The sequence below is a fragment of the Triticum urartu genome, chromosome 1A, assembly GCF_056163025.1.
Source record: "Triticum urartu cultivar PI428250 chromosome 1A, HENAU_Tu73, whole genome shotgun sequence".
Classification (NCBI taxonomy): domain Eukaryota; kingdom Viridiplantae; phylum Streptophyta; class Magnoliopsida; order Poales; family Poaceae; genus Triticum; species Triticum urartu.
This window is the reverse complement of record NC_141873.1, coordinates 71,103,216-71,111,862: the sequence shown is the minus strand read 5'-3', so window position 1 is coordinate 71,111,862 and position 8,647 is coordinate 71,103,216.

Sequence of the window (8,647 nt, the reverse complement as noted above, 5' to 3'; positions counted from 1 at the left end):
CAGTGCAAAAAGAATCAGAACCATTTGACGTTCCAGTAAAAAAATGAAAAATCGTGCACTATAGCCAAAGTTTCTGTCCTGCACCGTGCAAACCAACAAGCAAAGTAAACATCCTAAAGGCAAACCTTGGCACATTATTTTTATTTTTTAAACTTTGTAAAAGCACACAACAGAAATAAATGACTCTCTAAAGCTTTCGGGTTGTCTCCCTGGCAGCGCTTTCTTTAAAGCCATTAAGCTAGGCATATAGTGCACAAGTAATGAATCCACCCGGATCCCAAGGTATATCAAAGCCAATTTTAATTAACAATGATTTGTAATTTAGTAGTGAGCACAAAGTAACATATATCATGCAACAACGAAGTATAACTCTCTTCCTATGCATCGGCATGTCATAAAAGAACAATTCATGCACACATAGTAAAGACCAATGCATAGTATAAACAGTTTCTTGCAATTTTATCGTATTGGAAACATAGAGAGGTGGAGATATAGTTCCTTTATCATAATAATTGCAAGTAGGAGCAGCAAGCACATGCATATTATATCTATCAAAATCATCATGTGTAGTAGTAAAAGGCAACCCATCAATATAATCCTTAATAAGCACAAACTTCTCTGATATAGTGTAGTTTGGAGAATTCAAAAAGATAATAGGACTATCATGTGTGGGTGCAATAGCAACAATTTCATGTTTAACATAAGGAACTATAGAAAGTTTATCTCCATAATCATAATTCATATTGGCATCTTGGCCACAAGCATAGAAAGCATCATCAAAAAGGGATATTTCAAAAGAATCAACGGGATCATAGCAATTATCATAGCATTCATCCTTCGGTAAGCACGAAGGGAAATTAAACAATGTATGAGTTGAAGAGTTACTCTCATTAGAAGGTGGGCACGGGTGATCAATCCGCTCTTCCTCCTTTTGTTCTTCGCTCTCCTCCTCATCTTTTTCATCCAATGAGCTCATAGTTTCATCAATTTCTTCTTCCATAGATTCCTGCAAAATATTAGTCTCTTCTTGGACAGCGGAGACTTTCTCAATAAGCACATTAATATAGGAATTATATTCATAATTATCATAGCAATATTTTAGGATAGCTAAATTTTTAGGCATATAAATATCATCATCAAAAGCTTCATACTTTTCAAACAAAGATTCAATTTCATAAGCACCCTTAAAAGCAACAAATTCTTCTATTTGTTCCACATCATAGTAATCATATATACCATTAGCATAAGAAGCTAAGGTTTCATAATCATTAAATTTGCATGACAAGGGAATGTGTGGAGCCTTCATACTAGAGCAACAAGTATAATCATAACTCAAGCATACTTGCCGAGCATACCACTTCAATATATAAATTTGATCCCATAATAGTTCCCCTTTTTGTGTCAAGCGATAATCCCTAAAGTATTCACGTTGATCCAACGTTACTCCCATTACTAGATTGAGTGGGGTTTTCTCTGGATTATCAAAGTAGTACATAATTTCTGTCACATAACGAGCATCGAGGGTTTTAGGAGGTTCCTCATCTCCATGAGTAGCAAGTATGCTACGTCTTGAGCTTGCGTTGGTTTTCCCCGAAGAGGAAGGGGTGATGCAGAAGAGTAGCGTAAGTATTTCGCTCAGTTTTTGAGAACCAAGGTATCAATCCAGTAGGAGCCCACGCTCAAGTCCCTCGTACCTGCACAAAGCGATAGCTACTCGCAACCAACGCGATTAGGGGTTGTCAAGCCCTTCACGGTCACTTACGAGAGTGAGATCTGATAGATAGAATATTTTTGGTATTTTTGATATAAAGATACAAAGTAAAAAGTAAACGCAAAGTAAATAGCAAAACAATATAAAAGTGATGGAGATTGATATGATGAGAATAGACCCGGGGGCCATAGGTTTCACTAGTGGCTTCTCTCAAGAGCATAAGTATTCTACGGTGGGTGAACAAATTACTGTTGAGCAATTGATAGAATTGAGCATAATTATGAGAATATCTAGGCATGATCATGTATATAGGCATCACGTCTGTGACTAGTAGATCGAAACGATTCTGCATCTACTACTATTACTCCACTCATCGACCGCTATCCAGCATGCATCTAGAGTACTAAGTTAAAAACAGAGTAACGCCTTAAGCAAGATGACATGATGTAGAGAGATAAATTCATGCAATATGAAATAAACCCCGTCTTGTTATCCTTGATGGCAACGATACAATACGTGCCTTGCTGCCCCTTCTGTCACTGGGTAAGGACACCGCAAGATCGAACCCAAAGCTAAGCACTTCTCCCATGGCAAGAACTACCAATCTAGTTGGCCAAACCAAACGGATAATTCGAAGAGACTTCCAAAGATAACCAATCATGCATAAAAGAATTCAGAGAAGATTCAAATATTATTCATAGATAGACTTGATCATAAACCCACAATTCATCGGTCTCAACAAACACACCGCAAAAAGAAGATTACATCGAATAGATCTCCAGAGAGAGGGGGAGAACTTTGTATTGAGATTCAAAGAGAGAGAAGAAGCCATCTAGCTACTAATTATGGACCCGAAGGTCTGAGGTAAACTACTCACACTTCATCGAAGGGGCTAGGATGATGTAGTAGCCCTCCGTGATGACGGCCCTCTTCCGGCGGAGCTCCGGAACAAGCCCCAAGATGGGATCTCGTGGATACAAAAAGTTGCGGCGGTGGAATCAGGTTTTTGGCTCCTGTTCTGATCATTTGGGGGTACGTGTGTATATATAGGAGGACGGAGTACGTCGGTGGAGCACCGAGGGGCCCATGAGGCAGGGGGGCGCGCCCCCCACCCTCGTGACCACCTCTTTGATACCTTGCAGTAGGGTCCAAATCTCCTGGATCACATTCGGTGAGAAAATCACGTTTCCGAAGATTTTATTCCATTTGGACTCCGTTTGATATTCCGTTTATCCGAAACACTGAAATAGGCAAAAAAACAGCAATTTTGGGTTGGGCCTCCGGTTAATAGGTTAGTCCCAAAAATAATATAAAAGTGGAAAATAAAGCCCAATATAGTCCAAAACAGTAGATAATATAGCATGGAGCAATCAAAAATTATAGATATGTTGGAGACGTATCAGGCATCCCCAAGCTTAATTCTTGCTCGTCCTCGAGTAGGTAAATGATAAAAAAAGAATTTTTGATGCGGAGTGCTACTTGGCATAATTTCAATGCAAATCTTCTTAATTGTGGTATGAATATTCAGATTAGAAAGATTCAAGATAAAAGTTTATATTGACATAGAAAATAATAATACTTGAAGCATACTAACAAAGCAATTATGTCTTCTCAAAATAACATGGCCAAAGAAAGTTATCCCTTACAAAATCATATAGTCTGGCTATGCTCCATCTTCCCCACACAAAGTATTTAAATCATGCACAACCCCGATGACAAGCCAAGCAATTGTTTCATACTCTAACTTTTTCAATCTTCACGCAATACATGAGCGTGAGCCATGGATATAGCACTATATGTGGAATAGAATGGTGGTTGTGGAGAAGACAAAAAGGAGAAGATAGTCTCACATCAACTAGGCGTATCAACGGGCTATGGAGATGCCCATCAATAGATATCAATGTGAGTGAGTAAGGATAGCCATGTAACGGATGCACTAGAGCTATAAGTATATGAAAGCTCAAAAAGAAACTAAGTGGGTGTGCATCCAACTTGCTTGCTCATGAAGACCTAGGGCAATTTGAGGAAGCCCATCATTGGAATATACAAGCCAAGTTCTATAATGAAAAATTCCCACTAGTATATGAAAGTGATAACATGAGAGACTCTCTACTATGAAGATCATGGTGCTACTTTGAACCACAAGTGTGGTAAAAGGATAGTAACATTGTCCCTTCTCTCTTTTCATCTCATTTTTTTGTTTGGGCCTTTTCTCTTTTTTGGCCTCTTTTTATTTGGGCTTCTTTGGCCTCTCTTTTTTCGTCCGGAGTCTCATCCCGACTTATGGGGGAATCATAGTCTCCATCATTCTTTCCTCACTGGGACAATGCTCTAATAATGATGATCATCACACTTTTATTTTTCTTATAACTCAACATTTACAACTCAATACTTAGAACAAAATATGACTCTATGTGAATGCATCCGGCGGTGTACTGGGATATGCAATATGACAATGATGAAGTGTGTCATGATGAACTAGATGGTGGAAAGTTGCATGGCAATATATCTCGGAATGGCTATGGAAATGCCATAATAGGTAGGTATGGTGGCTGTTTTGAGGAAGGTATATGGTAGGTGTATGATACCGGCGAAAGTTGCGTGGTATTAGAGAGGCTAGCAAGGTTGGAAGGGTGGGAGTGCGTATAATCCATGGACTCAACATTAGTCATAAAGAATTCATATACTTATTGCAAAAATTTAGAAGTTATCAAAGCAAAGTATTACGCGCATGCTCCTAGGGGGATAGATTGGTAGGAAAAGACCATCGCTTGTCCCCGACCGCCACTCATAAGTAAGACAATCAATAAATAAATCATGCTCCGACTTCATCACATAACGGTTCACCATACGTGCATGCTATGGGAATCACAAACTTCAACACAAGTATTCTTTAAATTCACAACTACTCAACTAACATGACTTTAATATTATCACCTCCATATCTCAAAACAATTATCATGCTTCAATCTTTTCTTAGTATTCAACACACTCAAAAGAAAGTTTCACAAATCTTGAATACCAAGCATATTATTATTAGGAAAATTACCATGCGATTAAGAGACTCTCAAATTAATTTATGTGAGGCATGAGAGATCAACAGTTTCTTTAAAACATATCCACCACCGTGCTCTAAAAGATCTAAGTGAAGCACATAGAGCAAAATTATAACGCTCAAAAGATATAAGTGAAGCACATAGAGTAAAAGTATCTAGCTCAAAGGATATAAGTGAAGCACATAGAGCAAAATTATCTAGCTCAAAGGATATAAGTGAAGCACATAGAGCAAAACTACTTAGCTCAAAAGATATAAGTGAAGCACATAGAGCAAACTTATCTAGCTCAAAAGATATAAGTGAAGCACATAGAGTATTCTATCAAATTTTAATTCATGTATGGCTCTCTCAAAAGGTGTGTAAAGCAAGGATGATTGTGGCATACTAACAAAAAATACACAAATAATACAAGATGCTCCAAGCAAAACACATATCATGTTGGTGAATAAAAATATATCTCCAAGTAAATTACCGATGGAAGTGGACGAAAGAGGGGATGCCTTCCGGGGGCATCCCCAAGCTTTGACTTTTTGGTGTCCTTGGATTATCTTGGGGGTGCCATGGGCATCCCCAAGCTTAGGCTCTTGCCACTCCTTGTTCCATGATCCATCAAAAGAATTCACCCAAAACTTGAAAACTTCACAACACAAAACTCAAAATAGAAAACTCGTGAGCTCTGTTAGCGAAAGAAAACAAAAGATCACTTCAAGGTACTGTAATGAACTCATTATTTATTTATATTGGTGTTAAACCTACTGTATTCCAACTTCTCTATGGATTATAAACTATTTTACTAGCCATAGATTCATCAAAATAAGCAAACAACACACGAAAAACAGAATCTGTCAAAAACAGAACAGTCTGTAGTAATCTGTAGCTAGCACAAGATCTGGAACACCAAAAATTCTAAAATAAATTTCTGGACGTGAGGAATTTATCTATTAATCATCTTCAAAAATAATTAACTAAATATCGCTCTTCAAATAAAAATGACAGCAGTTCTCGTGAGTGCTAAAGTTTCTGTTTTTTACAGCAAGTTCAACAAGACTTTCCCCAAGTCTTCCCAACGGTTCTACTTGGCACAAACACTAATTAAACACAAAAAACACAACCAAAACAGATACTAAATAATTTCTTTATTACTAAACAGGAGCAAAAAGCAAGGAATAAAAATAAAATTGGGTTGCCTCCCAACAAGCGGTATCGTTTAACGCCCCTAGCTAGGCATAACGAGCAAGAATAGATCTAGGTATTGGCATCTTTGGTAGGCAATTCTTCAATTAGGCATCTACCATCTTTATGAATTTCTTTATTTTTATTAATTATCAAACTTTTAGGCACAAGACCAAAAAATTCATTTGTAATAAATGGTTCTTTAATGATAGCAAAAAGATTGGGATGAATACTTATAGATTTAAGATCATCAGTTTCCTTACTAGAAGATTCACCCTTATTTTTAGGAACATACATGAGCTTGGCGATTTTAGTAGGAGGACTAGGAGTATTCTTTATGGAAGAAAAATCAGTTCCCAAATTTGTAATGATACCCTCAAGTTTATCAATTCTAGTAGAATCTAAGTTCATCTTCTCATTAACTATGGGTTCCTTTTCCTTAATATTTTTCAAAGTCATTCCTACCTTAGATCCATATTGAGTGATTTGATTGTGGATCTTTTTATCAAGATTTTCAATTGATTCAATAGTAGAAACTTTATTTTCAATAATTTCAAGTCTTTGCATAACATGCTCCAAAGTTAACGTGGTTCCATTAACCAAAAGAGGAGGTGAGCCAAATAAATCTAACATAGCATTATAAGAACCAAAAGTATGGCTACCCAAGAAGTTCCCTCCGGTAATGGTATCGAGGATATATCTATTCCAAGGATTAATACCTACATGAAAATTGGGGAGAAGAACTAAGGTAGATTGTTTCCTGGTAGATCTATTTTGAGCATTCCAAATCCTATACCAAGCATCTTTTAGATTTTCTCCCTCCCTTTGTTTAAAATTTAGAACTTCACTCTCGGGAGACAACGGAGAAGATATGAGACTAGCCATGACGACAAGCAAACAAAGAGGCAAATAGAGAGGGAGGATAGAGAGAGAGGGCGAATAAAACGGCAAGGGTGAATTCGGGGGAGAGGAAAATGAGAGGCAAATGGAAAATAATGTAATGCGAGAGATATGGATTGTGATGGGTACTTGGTATATTGACTTTTTGCGTAGACTCCCCGGCAACGGCGCCAAAAATCCTTCTTGCTACATCTTGAGCTTGCGTTGGTTTTCCTCGAAGAGGAAGGGATGATGCAGTAGAGTAGTGTAAGTATTTCCCTCAGTTTTTGAGAACCAAAGTATCAATCCAGTAGGAGCCCACGCTCAAGTCCCTCATACCTGCACAAAGCGATAGCTACTCGCAACCAACGCGATTAGGGGTTGTCAAGCCCTTCACGGTCACTTACGAGAGTGAGATCTGATAGATAGAATATTTTTGGTATTTTTTATATAAAGATGCAAAGTAAAAAGTAAAAGCAAAGTAAATAGCAAAACAATATAAAAGTGATGGAGACTGATATGATGAGAATAGACCCGGGGGCCATAGGTTTCACTAGTGGCTTCTCTCAAGAGCATAAGTATTCTACGGTGGGTGAACAAATTACTGTTGAGCAATTGATAGAATTGAGCATAATTATGAGAATATCTAGGCATGATCATGTATATAGGCATCACGTCTGTGACTAGTAGATCGAAACGATTCTGCATCTACTACTATTACTCCACTCATCGACCGCTATCCAGCATGCATCTAGAGTATTAAGTTAAAAAAAGAGTAACGCCTTAAGCAAGATGGCATGATGTAGAGATATAAATTCATGCAATATGAAATAAACCCCATCTTGTTATCCTCGATGGCAACGATACAATACGTGCCTTGCTGCCCCTTCTGTCACTGGGTAAGGACACCGCAAGATCGAACCCAAAGCTAAGCACTTCTCGCATGGCAAGAACTATCAATCTAGTTGGCCAAACCAAACGGATAATTCGAAGAGACTTGCAAAGATAACCAATCATGCATAAAAGAATTCAGAGAAGATTCAAATATTATTCATAGATAGACTTGATCATAAACCCACAATTCATCGATCTCAACAAACACACCGCAACAAGAAGATTACATCGAATAGATCTCCACAAGAGAGGGGGAGAACTTTGTATTGAGATCCAAAGAGAGAGAAGAAACCATCTAGCTACTAACTATGGACCCGAAGGTCTGAGGTAAACTACTCACACTTCATCGGAGGGGCTAGGATGATGTAGAAGCCCTCCATGATGACGACCCTCTTTCGGCGGAGCTCCGGAACGGGCCCCAAGATGGGATCTCGTGGATACAGAAAGTTGTGGCGGTGGAATTAGGTTTTTGGCTCCTGTTCTGATCATTTGGGGGTACGTGTGTATATATAGGAGGAAGGAGTACGTCGGTGGAGCACCGAGGGGCCCACGAGGTAGGGGGCGCGCCCTACAGGGGGGCGCCCCCCACCCTCGTGACCACCTCTTTGATCCCTTGCAGTAGGGTCCAAGTCTCCTGGATCACGTTCGGTGAGAAAATCACGTTTCTGAAGATTTTATTCTGTTTGGACTCCGTTTGATATTCCGTTTATCTGAAACACTAAAATAGGCAAAAAAACAGCAATTTTGGGCCGGGCCTCTGGTTAATAGGTTAGTCCCAAAAATAATATAAAAGTGGAAAATAAAGCCCAATATAGTCCAAAACAGTAGATAATATAGCATGGAGCAATCAAAAATTATAGATACGTTGGAGACGTATCAAAGTACACCTAACTTTTTGGTATTTCGTGTTCCATATCCATAACTAAAGATAAAG